Raw genomic sequence first — 22990 nt, forward strand, 5'->3', positions numbered from 1 at the left:
TATGTATATCGATGCATTTTGCTCATCTATGGTAACTCATTAATAATCATGAGTGAGATGGAGTTTCAGCCAAAACACAATGGAGTGTAAACGAGATGCTATAACTTAATTTTTAGTACAAACTGAAACTGAACCATTAGATGAATCAGATGATAGTGATGACAATGTGAATTGGTCATCAGACATTCACATGTACAGTGAAAATGTTGCATTTGGCATTGCACGCCAGTTTTCAGTCACGTAATGCTGCAGTGGGTTGCAATATCAACGTGGCAAAAAAGCAAAATGATTGCGATAAAGTAGACAAGAAAGACACTAGCCTCCTAATCATTCTTCACAACGTGCCAACTGTCAGTGTTTCTGTCAGGGAAATATGGAAGTCATTAAGCCTTGTGCTGTGGCACCCCACAATAACACAAAGGGCGCTTTGATCTTGTAGATTAGGCACTGAAATTCAACCCTCTCATGTGCAAGCAACAGAAAAAATATAAGAAATGTGCAAAGAAACATGCTTCTTCCATCCCGGTTGTGATGTCAAGCTATACATTGGTGACTGTTTCAAAATACACCACATGAAGGACATGTACTAAATTTGCTTCAGGTACACATAACCTTTCCTTCTGTGATTATGTTTGTTTCTGTTTCACCTTTATAATATTTTTTGACTCGTTTTTTTTGGGGTAAACATAACATTGAGGCTACAGGAATACTGCACCCAAAAATGATTTTATGTGTTACATACCTTACATTGTAAAGGTGGCCGAGAAAAAAAAAATATATTATGCTTTTATGCAGAACTGAGAGAAAAACTTTTATAACATAACAGAATTCAGTAGTGACCAGTGCTATACAATCAAAAACTTCCACAGAAAAATAAAATAAAAACTCATGTCACATATTCCACATGTCTGTTATCCAGTTGCTTGCTCAAAATGTGCAAAAGGAATGCTTTTTTCTACCATATTGTTAAATAATTACTTCCAGAATTTTGATTGTGCATATAAGCAGGAGACCTAAAGACTCATAGGAGTGACGTTTTGACTTGATGACCCTCCTCTCCCCTTCATTTATTGGTCAAGTGTACTGTCTTCAATAAAGAATGTCCTTCTCAATAGTTTTAGCTTTCCTGTTTATGTGCATGGTGATAATTCCTGAGATTTTGTTTTTTAATTTTTCCACAGACATTTTTCTCATCATTTTACCATTGTTCAGCACTGGTCACTATTGACACATTTATTATGTTCCAAGTTCTTTCTTGCTATTCTATGTGAAAACATGAAATAAATAAACTTTTTTGGCCACCACTGTACGTGAGGTAACATATAAAAAAGTATTGTTTTTTTATGGTGGAGTATTTCTTTAATATTTTAATAGTTGTCCTATTACAATTCGCATGCTTGGCTTCATATCCTTCCATTAAGCAGATCCCAAAGGCACAGTTTTGCAGAGCAGCCATTGCAATCTGTACACTGTGTGTTAGGATGTTATAAGCCAGACTGGTATGTTCTAGCTTTCGTCAGTACTTTTCCCTGAATTCCTACCATAACTATCAAAGCAAATCAGTGTGATATTGGCCAGTTATGTGGTCAATATAATTAATTCTAAATATATTTAATGTCAACTCCACCCTCAAAACCTCCTAAAAATTTGTGCTGATGATCTTGCCAGGATCTTAAGTTTCTTTGGTATTGGAAAATGATCATGCTTCCATTGCTTTTTATTGTTATTTGTTATGGGTTATAATGTTACACTCCTGTTTCGTACTCATATTTTTGAAATCCTTCTTAAATATCTCCTAGTCTGTTTAGCATGACGTTCTCCTTGAAACATTTGATGCAATGATGCATCTTTTCTGGCATGAACAACCTAGACACCAGGGTCGAAAGACCTTGCTTATTATATTCATTTGTTCATGAAAAATGGACTTGGCTGACTCCTAGCTAATTTTTGTAGTGTCTGTCTCATACACTTTCACTCCTCATTATGTTGCACTCAGTGATGGCAATGTTTTATTCTAAAGGCTGCCCAAATCTTTGTTTTGGCCAGTCCATATTACAAATGCAGAGGCTGCATTTTCAGACATAAATGGCTCTGCAGAGCAGTTTCAGAAGTCTCCATTTTTGGGTGATGAAAATGCTGGGGTTGTTTTGATGAAAGGGGCAAACATGGCTAATGTCTACATTATTAAACAAGAACATAGTTGTGCTCATGGGACCTTAATTACATATTGGTGGAGGGTTTTAAATTAATTTGTATTCTGTTAAACAATTTAGTTAGGTTTAAATTGGCATTATAAGGTTGTTACTGCACCTTTGTTCAAGGTTATTTTTTTTTTTCTTCAGCAGAAGGGCCTTCAGATGTGTACAGGGTTTAGAAACAGCGTGATAGTATGATACATGTCTTATTTAGCATGGTGTCTCGGTGATATGGACTGGACGTTCATGGCCATAAAACCGGCCAAGGGGGATGCTATTTACTCACAGTAGTCGATATTAACCTTGCCACTTGCTATGTATTGCTACAGTTTAGAAAATGCCAGGGTACGTGTTCAAAATGAATTTTTCCACTTTTCCAAAATTTAGTAAACTAGGGTGTAAGTTAGAATATCCAATAGGTGTCCTCCAAATTTTGTTAAATCAGTTCAGCCATTTTTGTGTGATGCTCTAACAGAAAGACCGGCAGTCACTCTTTCATTTACCCAGGATAAACTCCATGATCTCTGTCTCGTGTTTTCTTTACCCAGTATAAACTCCATGATCACTGTTTCATGAGCTGTGTGTCACTAAGTTTGCAGAGAACACAGCCAAAAGCATTTTTTTTCAATTCTGTTGATCTTGTAATTAATTCTGTCCTAATAATATGCCATAATAAAACAAATAGACCTTAAAATAACAAAGAGACCAAATGTATCTTATAACAAAAACATATCTTTTATTATAGGATACATTTGACAAATGCTGTTGTGAAATAACAAAACCCAGCAAGGTAACTAGTGACCTTTGCTGATGACAGCCATGTTGGTTTTGGTCCTCCCTAATTTTCAGATCCCACTCTTTGAAACAATTTGAGAGGAAGCTCCAAATCTGAGATGCATGGTTTGCTTACGGGAACCTGTAGTAATCAAGTACCAGTTTGTAAAATGAAGTTTAAAAACTTACTTAGATTCCTAATACATTATTTCTCAGAGAGCTTATGACAAAAGACCAAAAGAAAAGTTTCAGTGCATACCTGCTGTGCTTTTTTTAAACATACTAATCCATTAATTGCATCTGTTTGTGGGTTTGAAGAATGTGAAATTCAGTATGTTTAATTATCTTATGGACTTCAAATTTAATACATTTACTACAGATTGATAATACATGAAATACTACCTCTTATTTAATTCAGATATCCCCTGTCCTCTTGTTAACAGCTAAGAAAGTAAAAAAAATACTATAATTTGAAGTTATCACTCAAAGGTATTTGCATATTCAAAAGGTTTGTAATGCTTCAGCACATTTTTTATTTTGATAAAAACTCTTAATTACTCTTCCTGAAGTAAGTGTGATTTTTCTTGCTTTAATTAAAACGTTTTTCTTTCCCATTGTGTAATGGTATGTAGGTTAGAATTCCACCAGCTGAGCAAGATATGATTTTGTAAAGAAAACTGTGCTTCAGCAAATAAAATGCATTGCATCTGGGGTTGTCAAATAAAAATCAAAATATCAATAAGTTTGAATTGTTACATTTTTAAAATACTTTCAATACTCCCTTTTAGTGGTGTTGATTCTACAGCCTACATTACAAATGCACTTCCCAGTTCACTCTAGCCTTTGGCGGTTGAATCTTGTAGGCTGCCAGTGGGACATGACTAGAGTTGCAGCCCCATTTATTATAGTTTCTAATTTATACTGTAAATTATGGATTATAAGCCTATAAACTGTTGAACTTGAAGTAGGAATTTGAAGTTTGTTTTCCTACACATTAAAATGTTTTTTGTAGTCAGTTAAACATTTAATGCATTATCAGCAATTATTTTTACATTCAGGTAAGTTTTGTTTATTCAGGGGCAAAACTCTTCATCACTAGGGTTTGGTTGCCCCCCGAATTTTTAAACTCTCACTTCAAAGAGTGCTGCCATAGTGTGTTGCTTTCTTTTATTTTTGCGTGCATTTATAAATTTATATTTCCAAACATTTACTATGTAATGTAAGGTGCTATAACATTTCAGTGCTCAGTTGTATAACCAGTGATCTGTTTGTCTATGTGTTCATACACTTGGTGTATTACAGTAGAAATTGAGTTGTGGGATGCTTATTAAAGTAAACGGTGTTTGGACTTGGCTGGCTGTGGTGGCCACTTCGTGGTGGGGGTCTGCCTGAATGCAGCACAGTGGTGTATTTTCTTTCGAACTGTATAACAAAAGTTGTTACTCAGCCTGGTAATGATTATGATTTATTGATTTATTTATTTTTACTTTGATGTCCCTGTTTTCTTACAATTTCCACATGCTGTTGGAGAAACCAGCTGAAAATTCAAATCTATCCATAAAAGATTATGAGTGTTGTTGATGGAAACTAGTTTTTGGGATGGGCTATAATGCACATTAAGGTTAAGGCCAAGGCTACTGACTACTGCTGTAGTTAACTATTCCTGTGCTTTAATGTAAACATTATTATTTAAATTATTTTTTGTTGAGTTACATTATATGCTGTGTCGAAAAAGTATTGAATTTCAATATTTTTTAGTACCATATCAAAGTTTGGAATTTAAGTATTGTGACTGTAAACAACAAAAAATAACATACTCTTTGCATTGGCGTTTGTGTATTAATATATAGTGAGAAAAATATATGCTGGTACTGTGTTGGTTTTTCCTACCTCAAGTAACTTTCACAGTTACAGTCTTGTGTCGACTGCTCAAAATTATACTCAAAATATGAAAATTATACTCAAATATGAAAAACAGTAGGGTATGAATTAAAGAAGAAAAACAAATACAGTACTTGTTTTTCTCAGCCTATTTTACATTCTTTAGGTTTTTAAAATTTTTCTACTGATTCAATATTTCTTTGTCAAGTCTGTGTTTTTGGCCTGAACATGAATGTAATACACTACATGCACTACTAGAGAAGTATTTAAAGTTAAAATGGCAGAAATAACAACTGGCTGATATCTTTATCTACCATTTTATAAACTACTCTAAATATCAGAAATAATAAGTTGTGACATTAAAAAATGCCTGAAATATTACAATTTTTAAATTGGGGGGTTTTAACCTTTCCCCACACTATAGTCTCATATCCCCAGGGAGTCTGAAATCCCCATTTGTGTTTAAGGGGGCAATTTCTTCTAATTTCATAAATGAATTTCAAGCCCTGTGATGGGTGGAAAAAAGTCACCTAAAAGAAACAGAATTAATGACACTACTAGGCTATATTAAAGAAAATGAAACTACCTGCTTGTGGAGAGAAAAGTGCAAGATGTGAAAAACAGGAGGTGACATTCAGCCTAATAAGCGGAATGCTAATAAGTGAAAAAATGAATGTACAGAAGGTAGAACTGTGCAGATAGACTGTTTACTTGCTCACTGCGATGACATGCCCCGTATTCATGTAAAATCTGACTTATGAGTAGTATTTCTTTTTTTGGACATTAAAATTTTAACATTAGATCAGAGTAATCACAATTCACTGCACTGGTAAAATGAAATGAAGCAGTAGTGAATAAAATATTAATCACTTAATTAAATGTTAATTTTAATTAAGCTGGGGTATGAAGAATAAATATGTAACATGTTACAACAATAAACAATACATTGCTCTCAACAGTACTATTTAAATTGCTCGGTCAGAGAAAGCAAAGTTGTCCCACAAGGTTTCTAAAGTTTTTTTTTGTTTGTTTTTGAAAAATGACTCTGGAGCACCAGTCTTGGAATAAAGATGCTGCCTTGTTAGTGACCTTAGGTAAGAGTGGTAAAAAGGAGTGACAGTGAATATATTGGTATTATTTCAAAGCCAAACCAATCGTTAGAATTTCAAATCCATGCAATCTGTTGGCATACTTAAACCAAAGTCACCCATCCCAATGCTTTTGTTAAGTCAGTCCCCTCTGTGTCTTTGTCATCAGCTTCACCATCTGTGTCTGAGGCTTGGAATTGAATTTATGATTCATTTTTTTAAGCATAAGTTGTACCTTATACTGTTGCATATACTACAGGCTATGGAAGGTAGCACTTTGTTTAAATGCATTTTATTTAAAAATCTTTTAAATTAAAAAAACTAACCACATCAGTATCTTCAACCCAACACCCTCCCTGTCAGTATTTATTTTTTGATTAGTTATTCGATTAAGAGAAACGGGCAGTTGGCACACAGTTAGCTGAAGGGCAGCTTTGAACATCACCTCATGCCGGACTTCGAAGCAGATAAAACCAAGCTAGGTTCCGTCACCGTGAGTGAAAAATCGTCACCTGGTGTGTTAAATCTCAAATTCTGCTGTGACATAAATTCAGAATTTGACACAAAGAGCATGAATCTGTGGATCCATCCAGCCTTAAGTCAATGGTGCAGGCTGGTGGTGGTAGAGTGAATAACGAGGCGGAATGTTTTCTTGGTATTCATTAGGCTTCCTAATGTCTAAATCTTGCTGCTGAACATGTGCATCTCTCTATGGCCGTTGTCTAGTATTTTTTCAGTGATTACTGTCAGCAGGATAATGTGCCATCTCACCAAGCATGCATCATCTCAAGCTGGTGCTGTGAACGTCACAATGATTTCAGTTCCCAGCTGTGGCTGTCACACTTCTCAGAATTTAATCCAGTAGAGGATTTTTGGCATGACTGGAAAGTTCACAGCAGGAATGTGTGGTCAGAAAATATGGACTTGAGCTGTACAATCAGCCTCCACCAAAATCTTTAAGGAATATCTCCAGCACCTAGTGGAATCCACACCTTGAGGAATTGAGGCTGCCCTGGAAACGAGAGGATCCCACCCTGTGCTAGGAATGTGCACCTAATAATAAAGTATATAATAATATCCACATTATAGAATCATATGTGAAGAATACTTCTCTCCCTGTAACCCTTTTTCCAGTTTGGGTTTAAAATTAATTAACATTTATTTGCTGGGCTCAGTCTGGCTCTGGGTTTATTATTGGGGCAAGGATGGGATGTGGTTAAGATCAAGGCCCACACTAGACTCTAGCAGTAGTGTTCTTAGCTACAAAAGATATTAAAGTGTTCACTTTTTGGTTAATCTTTTGATTAGATTTTAAACCTTCCTGCCAGTCATGCTCGTTTGTACCACTCTCTTCATTTACCAGTTCTGGAAGCTTGCTAAATTGAAATAAGCAGGTTCTGTAAGATAGAACCCTTATTTTGTTGTTGTAATGTACTTCAACCAGTTTCACCAGCAGGTGGCATCTGGGAGTATAAATGACATAAATTTGAATTAGAAAGAAATAATGTAATTTTGGTTAGAATCCTGTTTAATTTATGAGTTGCTGTAGAGATAACAGTATATAGTGCATAGACAAAAATGTCTCAAAAACATGTTTAGATGTTAATGCTGACACCAATAATGCATACTATACAGCATTTACAGTACAGGTGTTTAAAAGTGAGATATGCCAACAATCTGAATTACTAAACATTGGCTACATTTACAGAAGTCACATAATTAAATTAGAAAAAACTACCTTGGTGTAAATGGAGATCTTGGTACAGTGTACCAAGAATAATTAAAATCAGAATTACATTAATTATAGTGAAATTTTTTCTGTTTATGAATTACTGAACTCCCTTCATCCAGCTGAGGATCATGGGGTCTAGAGTAATTACTGCATGTAATTCTGTCCACAGTCCAAGATTCTTCACAGAGGTGTGTTTACTAAAAGGAGTAGCGTGTTAAGGATATTCTCAAGTCTGTTTATTAATTGATTTGATGTAGTGATTCGTTTGGAACCTCCCTGTCCAGAGGAGGGTGCATAATGCGATGCTGCTTAAAAAACTATAGCATAATCTCATGCCTTGCCCTTCACACCCTTATGGCATGTATTTAACGTTTATGACCCTATAAATTTATTTAAGCTACAGTATTGAGACTTATTTTGCAGCTGGTAAGATTACATTGGCATTTGTTTCTTTAAGTATTCTGGTTTTGATATGCATGGCTGCACATGTATTAGTGGAAAAGCGACCCTCTGTTCAATCAGTATAATCACTTGCAAAATATCAAAATTAATGGCACAATGTATAATAAAGATTGTTCATTTGTCTTTTTGCTGTAGTCCTTAACCTGGTATCCCATAATCCACTTAATCGGCAAGATGATGGTGTTTAGAGGGATGGGAGAGTACAGGAAAACATTTTATAAATCTATTGGCTAAAATCCTTATGCAGTCCAGCATCAAAATATTGAATCATCAGTAAGTAAAATTGGAGATCGCAGGGTTGAAAATTAGATACCAATACTAAATACAAAGTCTGGCAGTGTTTTCAAGGTTTGTTATCTCTTTGTGTCAGAGAACACAAAAGAAAGAGATGTTGCTGCAGATTCTTTTGCTTAAAGGTCTTAAACATTTGAAGATTACAGTTTTTATAGACACTGCTACATATGAACCCCCACTGCATTTATCCATTTTCAAGACCAGTTCTCGTGACGTAGGATTGAAAGGGACAGGAAGCCAGGAACCATCCCTGGATGGGACATGCTTCCAGCAAACTGATACCCTTATTTTCCTGCCAGATCAGAGTGAAAATCATTAGTACCTTGTACTTTGCAGTCACTTAAGTGAAAACTTCAAAATTCTTGTGTATCAGTACCGTGGCTTTCTTTAATCCACATGAGAAAGTAGGATGAAATGACACCTTTTATTGGCTCACTAAATAGATTACAAATGCCATCTTTCATATAAAATTACATCCTAAAATACAAACTTCAAATTACATCTTGCCTGAAGAAGGGGCCTGAGTTGCCTCAAAAGCTTGTGTATTGTAATCTTTTTAGTGAGCCAATAAAAGGTGTCATTTTGCTTAACTTCTCACTACAGTGAAGAATTCTGGAATTGTTAATGCCCTATTATACTGTACTGCTTCATAACTGTCTGCCCAGTAAATATAGGTGCTGGTAACACTTTAGCTTTGATACTACAAAAATGTGTCTATTAATTGATTACTCTTATGTAGCAGGATCTTAGCAGAGACTTCTTTTAGTGTTACAAAGCTTTGGTAACATAGTTATTCATCTATGCAATGTAGATTAGTAAAATAGCTTATTTCAGTAATAATACCTGGGAATCCTTCATATTCATGCATAATTTTTCCAATGTATTAAAGGCTCTTAATATGCCTCAGTGCACAGAGATAAGTAATCTATTTATTGATGGTCTATAAGTGTAATTAAGATGAAAAAAAATCTTTTGTTAATGTCTTGTTACATAGGATTAATGGAGTCATAGATGCTTTTTTGCAGTACTTAAACTAAAGTGTTACCTAATTGTTTAATCAGACACCCAGGATTACAGGGGCACCTGGAACCTACATTGGGCACAAGGCAAGAACCAACCCTAGACTGATAACTCAGTTCCAGGACAAACTTAAACAAATATCTTTGGAAAGTGGCTTGAAAGAGGAGTACCCAGAGGAAAAAAGCACATTTACATGTAAAAATCAGTATTCAGGTACAAGTGACACAACACAGAATTGACGGTTTAGCCCTTCTTTTATTTGGATTATTTATTGCATTATTAAAATCAGACCACTTTCTAACCTTTACACTCCTATGAAAATGTGAGAGTTGTGTCAAGTTTTGTAGGTAAACCTAAACTTTTCTTTATGAGTTACAGTTTAAGAGCAAAATGATCAACGGCCATACCCTGCATACTCTATGCTGAAATGTATATTCTTTTACCAATATCCATACATGATACCGGAATTTTGTCTTATACAGCTTATACTAAAATGCTTATGCTAAGATTTGTCTTAAACACTGGATTACTGCAATCCATATAATTTAATAGAGAGCTTTTATCTTATTGACTGTAACTGTGTTCTTAATGCTGTGACACTGTTCCAGAAAACCTGGCACACAGAGCAATATGTTCATAATTAGCATAAAATAAACATAGGCACACAGCTGCAAAATTCTTAATTTGCACAATGTATATTTTACAGATGAATTCCATGAAATAACTAGACTCCAGCAGTTTTTTTTTTTTTTTTTACATTCCATTGCCAAACCTTCAAATTTCAGCTTGGGGTGAGTGAGGGGGCCAGGCCTAGCAGCATCAGGTGCAAGACAAGATGTGGCTTATAAAATCCTCAAAGTTGTGTTAATTTAAATACATACTGCTTGCATGTTCTATGAACAATATACATTTCAACATGGGGTTACTGCCTTTCATTGGCGTGCATGTGCATTTATTACATTATGTATGTGCTTCAGTATGTAGCTTTTAATTGACACAGACTTAATTTAAATACAGGTTTTTTTGTTCCCCATGTATCTGTATTTAGTAACAAAAATTGACTGTTGCCTAATGGTAAATGAATACAAAATATATCCTTTCCTTGGCTTGATCTTTTGTGCCATCTATGACATGGTGCTGGAGAATGGTGGCATGATGCATATTGATTAGCACATGCAAGTAAGGATCTAACTGTACTGTGTGTATGTGACAATAAAGACCATATTAACCTAAACCTGCTTTACTCCCATTAACATAACAGACCAAACAGATGATGAAGCAGATGATGATATGAAATAAATAAAGATATTTGGTACTTTTATTTATTTTATTAATTTTACATAGGATTAAATAGTTTCAGCTAAATACTTTCATGAAGAGTTTTGCTATAGCTAAATTTCACTTCACATTGGCAAGAATGATAGAAATGAATAGCAGTTTCATTTCAATGCTAGATGCAGAAGGAGAGAGGGGGATTTTTGGGTCAAATAGTGAACCTGGTGAATTACATTAAGAAAAATTAGGCCAGGGTAGTTAAAACCACTTGTGTGTAACCACTTATATAAAATAAGAAAAATACATAAAATGCTATTTCTGTCAACTCGGCGTCATAGAATTTTGCTGCCAAAAATAATGTCATCTTGTTCCATCATTATCATGTTGAATCCTTTTCTCTTTATGCCATTGGAAATTACATATTCTTTTATTAGACTCACTGAGACCTCAGAGCAGAAGTAGAGTCTTATGTGTACATTCCACAAGCTTTCAAAGCATTAATAACATGCCCTCTAAAGAAACCACCAATAAATTCTGTATGCTGCTTGTGTGAATACTTGAAGAATTTGAGCTGTAATGCAGGAAGGCTGTGGCCATTTACTGAAGGTGATATTTTATTGTTTTATATTTTGTTATTTAAAAGAGAAGTTTATGGTCCAAACAACTTTTTCATTTGTAGTTTTTGCTTTTGTTAAGTAAATCAGGGCCATTGAGCTACTGTTCCCTTTCGGTGTATCACTAGTGCCTAGGTTTTCCAATGCTCTATTGCATGTTATTTATGTATTAATTTTTTTTTACACATTGTAGTTTCTCTGGGCAATGGAAGTACGGTCATGTTGCAGAAATACTTGACAGGTGGGCAGAAATACAGATCAGGTAAGGTCAGGTTGGGGAACCTGCACTGGCACAGCAAATTGCCGCATTCATCACACGACAAAACAGCTCAGGATCCTGGTTGGCAACCCCCCAGGGAGACACGCGGGCCAGTCCCACCTTCCAGAAATGACCATCTATCTGCTGCAGCCAGGTGTTACATGGACGTCCCCTTGGCCTGGTCCAGCTGCTCAGGTCGTCAACAACTGATGTTCCATCACAATACAGGTAATGTTCCTCATTCAGGACTCCATGAGCACCTAAGGATTCTCTGAAGAGACACAGTACCAAAGGAGTCCAGTCTTCATCTCAGGTCATTGGATAGCGTCCATGTTTCACAGCCATGTAGCAAAACAGGAAGCACCAGGACTCTATAGACTTGGACCTTCATACTTTTGCAAAGATATCTGGAGCGCCACACACCCCTTTCCAGCAACCTCATGACCCACCCCCCCCCCCCATTCTCCCAATCAGTATTTTGGCTTTATAGGAAGATGTCACTGATGTCACACAGATGTCACTGCTGAGGTAAGTAAACCTCTTGATGAGGTCGACAATCTCTCCACAGACAGACACACTACTGATGGCTGTCCCCAATAGGCCACTAAAGGCTTGGATCTTGGTTTTTTATCCAGGACACAAGCCCAGACAGTCAGACTCCTCGCTCAGTCTCTCGAGAGCCCTGATCAGAATCACCATTGACTCTACAAACATCACATCATTATCAGCAAAGTCAAGATCAGTGATACCACACAGCCGCTGGACTCCATGACCCTGCCTAACATCCAGTCCATGCGAGCATTGAACAGAGTAGGAGCAAGAACACACCTCTAATGAAGCCCAGAATCAACTGGGAAAAACGCAGAGGTTCTGCCTCTGCACAAGATTCACAGTACCAGTGTATCAGCCAGCCATGATATCCGGCAACTTTTATTTATATTTTTATTTTATTAATTTTCATTGTAATCATTCCATACAAACAGATCCATTTATAACCCAACAAATTTGAAAACAAATCAAACCCCATCCCTGAGAAGGAGAGCTTAGCTAAAGGAAAATTTCTTTAAGCTTTTTAATAAGGCAACATTAGACAAAAGAAGGGGAGAAGTAAATATCTATATAAATAAGAGATGGAGAAGGGAGTTAAATGCAATAATAGTTAATTCTCTTATTCTAAAATAATATTGATTAAATCCTGCCAAGTTTTGAAAAAATTTTGTACAGATCCTCTAACTGAAAATTTGATTTTTTCCAATTTCAAATAATATAAAACATCAGTTTCCCACTGACTTATAAGAGGAGAATTAGGATTCTTCCAATTTAACAAAATAAGTCTGCGTGCCAAGAGTGTAGTGAATGCAATCACCGTTTGTTTGTCCTTCTCCAATTCAAGTCCATCTGGAAGGACACCAAACACAGCTGTTAGTGGGTTAGGAGGGATTGTGATACTAAGGCTGTCTGAGAGGCACTTAAAAATCTTTGTCCAAAATGATGTTAGTTTGGTGCAGGCCCAGAACATGTGACCCAGTGAGGCAGGAGCTTGGTTGCAGCGCTCGCAGGTCGGATCCTGGCCTGGAAACATTTTGGACAGTTTTAAGCGAGACAGATGAGCTCGATATATAATTTTTAGTTGAATAATTCTATGCTTTGCGCATATAGAACTCGAGTGAATTCTCTGCTTTGCTACCTTCCACTCCTTTTCTGATATATTGATTAAGAGATCTTCTTCCCAATGTCCTCTTGGATCTTTGAAAGGTAGGGACTCTAATAAGATTTTATATATTGCGGAAATAGTGTTTGTTTCCTCGGAATTGAGCAGTATTTTTTCCAGCATTGTGGAGGGTGCAAGGTGGGGGAAATCGGGCAATTTCTGTTTAACAAAATTTCTAATTTGAAGATAGTAAAAGAAATGTGTAGCTGGGAGGTTAAATTTTGAACGCAATTGTTCAAAAGATGTAAATATGTTGTCTATATAAAGATCTCTGAGCATTTTAATCCCAAAACTTTCCCAGGTATTAAAAACTGGATATACTTGCGAAGGTTGAAAGAGGTGGTTCCCTTGCAAAGGTGCCACTGATAAAAGATTTTCCATCTTAAAATGCTTCCTAATTTGGTTCCATATTCTGAGTGAGTAAAGCACAATTGGGTTATTAGTATATTTGCGATAACTTTCATTTATTGGAGAGCAAAGCAGGGAATATAAAGAAGTACTACAGGATTTTACTTCTATTGCAGACCAAGCCTGTGTATGTGCATTTATTTGTGTCCAGGTTTTTATGGCTTGTATGTTTGCTGCCCAGTAATAAAACTGAAAATTAGGTAAAGCCATGCCACCTTCTGCCTGAGGTCTTTGTAGGGTCGCTCTTCGGATACGTGGGTGTTTTGAGTTCCAAATGAATGAGGTTATTATTGAATCTAACTGTTTAAAAAACGATTTATTGATATATATTGAAATGTTTTGAAATAAAAAGAGAAGTTTAGGAAGGATATTCATCTTAACAATGTTAATTCTTCCGGCTAGAGTGAGATGAAGGGTTGACCATCTATGCAAGTCTTGCTTAATTTTTTCCATACAGACGCCAAAATTTTGTTGATAAAGAGCTTTATGTTTACTTGTGATATTTACCCCTAGGTATTTAAACTGATCTGCTATGGTAAAAGGTAGGGTGTCTAATTTAATATTATATGCTTGTGAGTTCACTGGAAAGAGTATACTTTTATTCAGATTAATTCTAAGACCAGATATCTTTTGAAATTCTGTTAGTGCTGTTAAAACAGCAGGGACAGTGTTTTCTGGGTCCGATATATATAAGACCATATCATCTGCATATAGAGAAATTTTCTGTTCCAGTCCTTCTCTGACAATCCCCTTTATCTGATGAGAATTTCGGCAGTGAACCGCCAGTGGTTCAATAGCGATTGCAAACAACAGTGGCGACAAGGGACATCCTTGTCTGGTACCACGTTCTAGTTTAAAGTAGTCTGAGCAAATTTTATTAATACAAACTGAAGCTTCTGGACTGGTATACAGTAGTTTAATCCAAGCACAAATATTCGGGCCAAACCCAAATTTCTCCAATGCAGTGAAAAGGTAATTCCATTCGATCATGTCAAATGCCTTTTCTGCGTCTAATGATAGTAATATCTCTGGGGTGTTTGATTTTGCTGGTGAATATATAACATTAAACAAGCGTCGGAGATTTGAAGATAGATGTCGGCCTTTAATAAATCCAGTTTGATCTTGTGATATTACCGAGGGCAGCACTTTCTCCATCCTTCTAGCTAGGATTTTTGAGAGTATCTTAACATCATTATTCAGGAGTGAAATTGGTCTATATGATGCACATTGTAACAAGTCCTTATTTTGTTTAGGAAAGACGGTGATTAATGCTTGTCGAAATGTTTGAGGTAGTATTTGGTGGTCTTTAGCTTCTGTAAATGTTACCAATAAGAGTGGAGCTAGCTGAGTGGAGAATTTCTTATAAAACTCTACGGGGTAACCATCAGGGCCTGATGATTTCCCGCTTTGTAGTGACTTTATAGCGTCTAGTAATTCTGTTAGCGTTAGAGGTTTATCTAGTTCCTCAGCACTTAAAGCATCTATTTGTGGTATTTGTGAATTATCCAGAAATGCATTAGATTGCGTGTTGTCTTCTTTGGGCTCAGTGGAATATAAAGACTTATAGTAATCTCTAAATGTGTGCATTATTTTATTATGGTCGATGATTTCTTCTCCATTCTTGTTGGTGATTACTGGTATTGCATTGTGAACTTCTTGTTTATGAATTTGTTGAGCTAAAAGCTTATTAGCTTTTTCTCCGTGTTCATAGTAATGCTGTCTAGACTTATAAATAAGTTGTTCAGTTTCTTTAGTTGTTAAGATGTTAAGTTCTGTATGCAAGGCCTGCCTTTTCCTGTGAAGAGCTTCACTTGGACGCCTGGCTTGTTCTTCATCTATTCTAGTAATTTCATTTCTTAGCTCTGACACTTTCTTGGTTTCTAATTTATTTCTATGGGAAAGATATGAAATAATCTGGCCTCTTAGAAAGGCCTTTAGAGTTTCCCAGAGTGTTCCTGCAGAAACCTCTGTAGACATGTTTGTCTCTAGGAAGAAGCTGATTTGTTTGGATATAAATTCTGTGCAGTTCTCGTCTGCCAATAAAAGAGGGTTAAGACGCCATCTGCGAGGTGAGTACGAGGGGCTTATTGATTTTAGCTCCAAGACTAGAGGGGCATGGTCAGAGATAACAATTGTGTCATATTTGCATAATTTAATTGTAGGCAGGAAATTATTATCTATAAAAAAATAATCAATTCTTGAGTAGCTATAATGCACTGGTGAGTAGAACGAATATGTTCTTGAGTTTGGGTTAAGAAACCTCCAGGGGTCTGATAAGTTGTGATCCTTTAAAAACTGTGTAATTATCTTTGCAGTATTAGATGTCGTCCCCCCTGTCACAGGAGTCCTATCTAAGAGTGGATTTAAAACACAATTAAAGTCCCCAGCCATTATAATTTTATGAGTGTTCACACTGGGAATGGATGCAAATAGATTTTGCATGAATTCCTTATCATCAACATTGGGTGCATAAACATTTATCAAAATCATTTTACTGTTATATAAGTTGCCCATGACCATCACATATCTCCCTTCAGGGTCCGACACTACCTCTGATGCTACAAAAGGAACTGTTCTATGTATGAGAATTCCCACCCCTCTAGTTTTCTTTATAAAGCTAGAATGGAACATTTGGCCAGTCCAGTCTTTTTGTAATCTGAACTGATCCTTGGTTAGTAAGTGGGTCTCCCTGTAAAAATACTATTTTAGCGTTTAAGCCTGTTAGGTGAGAGCATACTTTCTTTCTCTTTAATTCGTGATTCAGGCCTTTAACATTCCAGCTCACAAAGTTAACTGTCCCATCATGGAGACATTGATTCTGAGTTTTTAATGTCATTTATAGTTTTAATTGGTAATATGGCAGTTTTAATCTTAGTTTCAAGATTCCCCAGGAGTTGTTGCATGTTAGCCTGTTGCTGCATTGATATTTATAATTATAAGGATTATAAGAATAGATTAGATATAACCTGCTCTCCTTCTCTCCCCCCTTTATCCCCCCACCCCCCCCCATTTTGCCTCCCCACATGAGGCTAGACCCCACTTCGCGATGTTCCAGTCCTCTGACATACGAAGAGACAGAGCACGTCCAAAACAAAACAAACCCCACCCTGCAGCGGCGTTACAAGAATTAAAACAGAGATATCTTTTACAGTTAAATCCTTAATACTATCTGCCGAAAATGTTCTCATTAACAATATTTAATCTTGAATAATCTTCAGCGCTTTTAAGTTAAGATATTAAGGTTAAAAAAAAAAAAAAAAAAAAAAAAAAAAAAAAAAAAAAAACAACCCTGGGAGTGATTTTAAAAACTTAGTCCAGGGATAAACCTGGTAATTCATACTGTAATAGTATAATGGTAATTGTATAAATAGTAGAACAAGCATTAAACCAAGGGTATGAAGTTAAGCAGTCTACTTTAAGGTATAGTAAAAATAAAAAAAATAAATAAATTAAAAAAAAATAAAAATAAAATAAAAAAAAAAAAAAAAAAAAAGGAAAAGAAATAAAAAAAATAAATAAATAAAACGAATCCTACTTTAATCACTTCCACATTTTTCCACACTCACGTCTATAGCTCTATAACCTCTGATTAAAACATAAACATTATAACATATAAAGTCCAGATATAAAAAAAATTTTAAAAAAAGAGAAAAAGAATGTATAATTATAATACCAGTCTCTTTAAACATGGATCCATCGATCAGATCATCGGTCTTTCCCGTGCCTTGATAGAATACGGCTCTTTAATTTTAATTAACTTTCAAAAAAAGTGTCGGGAAACAGCTTCTTTAATTCTTTTTCAGCTTCTTCTTTGCTGAAGAAAATATAATGTCCGTCTTGAACTTCCACTTTCAGTTTGGCAGTGATTACAAGAGGCTGTATTTGCTATCGGCTTCCCGTAGCATCCTTTTAATTCGTTGTAGGATCTGCGTTTTGCAGCTGTTGATGGTGAGAAAGTCGGGGGAAAAATACGAATAAGATTATGTTCGAATATAATTCTTGCTTGTGTCTGAGAAGTGCCATCACGATCAAGCTTACATCTTAGTCGTTCGAAGCGGACAATAAAAGACCCTAGATTTAAAGGCGCTTGGTATCTTTGTGCGATAAGCCGTGGCTATCTCATTGTCGAGTGTAAAGTCATCTCCAATTATTTTAGACAGTAATTCTACTGCAAATTTCACTGGGCTTGAGCTTTCTCGTTTCTCAGGTATACCCTCAATTCTTATATTATTTCTTCCTGCACCCATCCTCCAGGGCTGCAAGTCTGTCTCCAAGTTGTTTGTATTCCGAGTTCGCAGCTGTGGCTTTTCATCGGCGTTAGATGCCATTTGTTCCGCTGTTTCCACTCGAGCCGTGAGTCCCTGCTTAACGTCTTCCAGCTGGTCTGAAACGTCATTAATATGATCATCAAGCCTTTTCAGTTTGGAGTTAGTTTCTTCAATGTGTTCCACTAATTTCTCCAACATGCCTTAAAGTTCACGTCGAAACGTTCAAATAGACGCGTTCCTTATCTTTGTTATCCTTCTTGAGCTCAGTGGCCACCTTCTTAAGATCATTTTTGTGTTATCTTTCTTAAGCTCATTCATGGCCGTAACCATGGCAGTGGCCAGTGTAGTGTTCATTTCTTTCTGTGTAGCTATCTGTGTAGCTATCTGTGTAGCGATCATCTCTTTCAGTTCGGACAGTTCGCTTCTGCTTTCGTGCTCCGCAAGTGAAAATGCAGCTCCTGTTACAGGCTCGCGATGAGTAGATGAGAGCACGTCCTGCAGAGCCCTTTCTAGTCTCGAAATGATCCTCAGTATCGTGCGATCCCTCGCGACCTGTATCACTTGCGCCTTCGCTCCCATTTTCACTCTCGACTGGGAGACGATACAATGGAGCGGGGCCCCAGGAATTCTGCGCACTCTTCTGCCTGTTCCAGGTCAGTCTCCGTGATGCCATACCTTACACCTGCACTCAGCCGGAAGTCTGTCCGGACTTCGATGCAGCTTTTAAGTTTCTTTTCTGGTTCTTTCTGACTTTTCTTCTTGTTACTCATGCTTGTTATATTGTAGTGGAAGTTCCTTGGGTCGGGTTAAAATACAGGATACCTCTAAATAATATGAAATACGTGGGAAAATAAAGCCGCTGCTAGCGGAGCTCTGCTTCAGACGTCCATCTCCTATAAACGGACCAAACCAACTTTGAGGGTATCCCACGATGTCTCAGGATATCCCACAGGGCAGCTCGAACAGAGTTGAAAGCTTTATGAAAATCAACAAAGGATGCAAAGAAACTCTGACGATATTTGCGTTTGCACTCCATGAGAAACCCTCAATGCCAAGGTGTGGTCGATGGTAGACTTCTTAGGCGTAAAACCAGACTGTTCTAGTCGCTGGTAGGTGAGCAAGTGATCATGGATCCTATTGAGGTTGACACTAGCAAGGACCTTACATGGCACTGAGAGCAGTGTTTTCCATCTGTAGTTGCTGCAATCCAGGCGCTCACCCTTCCCTTTCCAGATACAGACAAGAAGACACGTTTTCCAGTCAATTGAGATGACACTCGTCTCCCATATGGAAGCAAAGATTGCTTGCAATGCTTGGAGGGCAGCCTTACCACCTGTCTGGAGAAGTTCACCCTGGATACCACAGATCCCCACCGCCTTCCCTACTCTCGGCTGGTTCACCACCTGTGCAATCTCAGTGAGATTGGATGGTTCACGGCTAATTTGAGGATCAGCCTCAAGAACCATGGACCCAGAGATATCTAACGTCCTAGCTGGAGGATCAGCTGTAAACAGCTGCAGTGTCATTCAGAGGGACCGTTCCATCAGCTGCCCTGACTGCGACTCTCCGAGGACCACATAAAGATGTGTGTAATGCTTTGATTCCTCTGTAATCAGGACATGGGCCACTAGACCATAGATGATGTGTAACTTCACAGATTCCTCTAACAAACACCTCATTATCTGCCCGCAGCTATCTTTCTCAGTTTCCGGTACAGACCGGAGTTGCCATCAAGCTGTTTGCTACGACTCCTCTTGATGATATCCAGGATGCCCTGTGAGATGAAACACCTCCTTCTGGGAACACTGGTAACACCAACAAAACCCTCGGCAATCTTTAGAGTCTTGTAACGGAAGGTCTCCCACATCACATTAGGATCTGCAGTCACACCCAAGTCTGTAAGTTACTAACAAAAACTGCATGCAGACTAATTAGAAACAGCCTAATCTTGGAGTCTGGCCAGGTGCAGCCTTATTTTCCTAGTAGATGGTAGCTCTACTGTACCTAAGCTGGATCTTCAGAGTAGCAACAAGAGGTCTGTAGTCAGAATTCACAAACTGGGCACTTCTGTTTACCGTGCAGTTTTTTTTAAGAGCCTCCAGCATCTGCCCACAAGGATGTGATCGATCTCCTTCACCACACCACCAGTATTGAAGTACCAAGTCCAACAGTGCAGCACAGGGTGCTGGAACCAGGATCTAGATGAACAGAATAATAATTAATTACCTATCATCCTCCTTCTCCAATCATTCTGTCCTTAATTTCAGTTACTGAGGATTATAGGAAACTAGTTGTGTAAGCCTGTGCGGTAAAAAGACCGGGCTCCTAGAAACCATGTATTCTGGCACTCCAATCAATCAGTCACATCAGTTGTGGATTTGCGATTAAACGAGGTTCTCTTTCCGGTGGTTTTGTTTTGCCGACGTGCTCGCCTCCATTGTTTATCAGCGGCTAAGCGAGTTTGTCTCTCCTTGGAGGTTTCGTTTTGCTGATGTTCTCGCTTTGCTTGTGTATTAACAGCTATGCAAGTTTCTCTTTTTTCTCGGTGGTTTCACTTTGGCAACAGAGTTGCTTTCTTTGAGCTTCATGCTGTAGCCTTGCACTTCTGGGCCCTTCTTTGAGCATCATGCTGTAGCCTCGCACTTAAGGGCTGGAAAGACAGACACACACACTTCCATGAGTGTGTCTCAGTTCCTTGTTGCTCAGTTTAGTTGTAAGAGTGAACTTAATTGTGCATTGTTTCCTTCCACTGCGTACCACCTTCATAAATATCTAATAAAATGTCCTTGTTACTTGTTAAAACATGTTTTTTTAATGATTCATTTACATATGAGCAGTACTTCCTAATGGGAGTGTTACAACTTACGATAATTAAGAGTGGCCAAAGTTATCAAATGCTGTATCTGCTGTTTAGAGTCTTAAACTCCGCAAAACAGAAGTCCTCTGGTTTTGCCTGAAATAATATATATGGCCAACCTCAGAGTGAAGGCTTTTGTTAAGTAATATTGTATACTATATATTGATTTGGACATTTTTGTTAAGTTCTGTGCAAGGGATGCAGGGAAATATTCACTAGTTTTTCTGCTGTAGTTAGTTGTGTACCATGAAAAAATTTTTGAAGGCTGTTGGCATTGTATTTGATTATCGCTGTCTTCCTAGTACAAAATGAAAACAGCCAGAGTGGGATGTCCCCAGATATGCTTTCAGAAGCCTGATTGGCAGCAAAATGCTCAAAGGGATCCCAACTGCAGCCTTGTTTGATGATACAAAACCTTAACTGTGCCAAAACACCACAATTGTGTGTACCTGCACAACCAAACCAAATAAATGTGACTTGTTTTTGAGCAAATCATTCAAGTTTGGGTATAAATAACCAGTGGAATAGGGTTAATGGAATTAAAACTTTCATCTGAGAGGTGAAACGTTGAGAATATGAACAGGCATATAAATAATAATAAAATTTAGAGTACCAATATCTACCTGAATCTCAGTTTTAAAGCATACACTCACATTTTCTGATTGAGAGAAACCTTTAGCAGGCTGAGTCCCATAGTAAGGAACATTCATCTTTCCATTGACATTGCTGTGTTGTATGTGTCTCTTTTCTGAGTGATTTTTTTTTTCTTCAAACCAGTCATCATTACTGCAGTAATCACATCTTCAGTTTTCACTTCCATGCTCTTTGTCCCAAGAGCATAGCTGATTGCGCAAGACATGCTTCTAGGTTTGGCTCATGTAGGGCTTGTAAGCAGAGAACTGACAGTATCCATCCTGGGTTCAGAGTACGCCTCTCTGTTGTTTTTTTTTTTCCCTTCTCTCTGCAGTCCTGGAAGAGGCGGCAGAGCTGTTTTTTATTCTGAGCGAGCAAGGAGAGCAGCAGTGGAGTTTGTCAGCGTTTCTCTGATCGCAGGGCTGGGTGGGTGGGAGGGAGGGGGGATTAAGGGAGATTTCACTTTGTGGAATCATCTTGTGATAGAGATATAGTGATAGAGGGACCAACCTGCTAAAGCACTGTCTTTTTGACCACGGGTTTTTAATAAGGAATTTTTTCTTTTCTCTGCAGATGTACACAGTGTGTCTTTACCTTTGGCAGGCATTAACGAAGCCACAACAAGAACGGTGTTTCCTCTTCAATCAAGTCACATTCAGCCTGCTCCATTTTCTTGCTGTACTCTTCCTATTGATTGGGATGAAGTATGCTGTCCCAGGAGGAACAGTGACTGTAGCCTAATACTCTGACAGAAAAAGACATGAAAGAGAATTAGATAACTTGGCCTTGGGTTTTTTTGGGGGGGCTTTCCTTATGGGTAGATTTTTACCCCTTGCTCAACAGAAGCTGCGCTCCGTTAATCGTAAGTAGCAATTCTTCCTTTTTTCTTGTCCTGCTTGCAGCATGTTGGCCTTTCAACATTTTATTGCAATAGGGTCAAATTATTTTGCTTCACAGTGACTGTCCACTTTTCCATAGCAGCTGCTCAGTATTCATGATGCAGTTGCTCCAGTGTACTGTTTCCCTTGGCTAGTTTCACAGTGTTCAGCGATTTAGACTGGAGTTAGAAATAGTATGCTTTGCTGCATAGGCTTTGTTTCAACACTGCTTGTCTTTCCAAAGTAATTATGTTATCTGATCAATAAAACCATCCATTAGTAATTTGACCAATGTCTGATTCAGAATGCTGAGCCATTCCTCTAAAATGTACATGTGAGGCAGAAATCAAGAGCACAGATGATAATCTGTATTATTAGAACACTGCCAACAACATACATTTCCTTGATTCATTTTTTACATAGCACCTTTTTTTGTCTTTTAAATTCAAGCTGCCTTTTATTTGTTTTTGAAATATTGTTAACATTTGTTCATGATTAGATTGTGGGGGAAATTTGTTTGTTTTCGAAAAGATAACTTTTGGCTGAGCTTAGGTCACTCTATATTTGTGTAGCATTTCTAGACTCTGTAGAGAAATATACCAGTGTAGTGAAACCCTTTGTGTAACAGTATTCCTACTACT

General features: G+C 37.4%; 1 protein-coding gene across 4 annotated transcripts in view; it reads left to right on the forward strand.

Annotated features, from left to right (window-relative positions):
- Positions 1-22990, forward strand: part of LOC114668309 (cyclin-dependent kinase 17-like) — a 99881-nt gene that overhangs the window by 4176 nt on the left and 72715 nt on the right. For all 4 annotated transcript variants that reach the window (XM_051921068.1, XM_028823977.2, XM_051921069.1 and 1 more), the window contains exon 2: positions 22045-22333. The gene's annotated coding sequence lies outside the window, so the exon portion shown is untranslated. The remainder of the gene's footprint in view (positions 1-22044; positions 22334-22990) is intronic.

Source organism: Erpetoichthys calabaricus, chromosome 18 (genome assembly GCF_900747795.2).
Source record: "Erpetoichthys calabaricus chromosome 18, fErpCal1.3, whole genome shotgun sequence".
NCBI classification, from domain to species: Eukaryota; Metazoa; Chordata; class Cladistia; order Polypteriformes; family Polypteridae; genus Erpetoichthys; species Erpetoichthys calabaricus.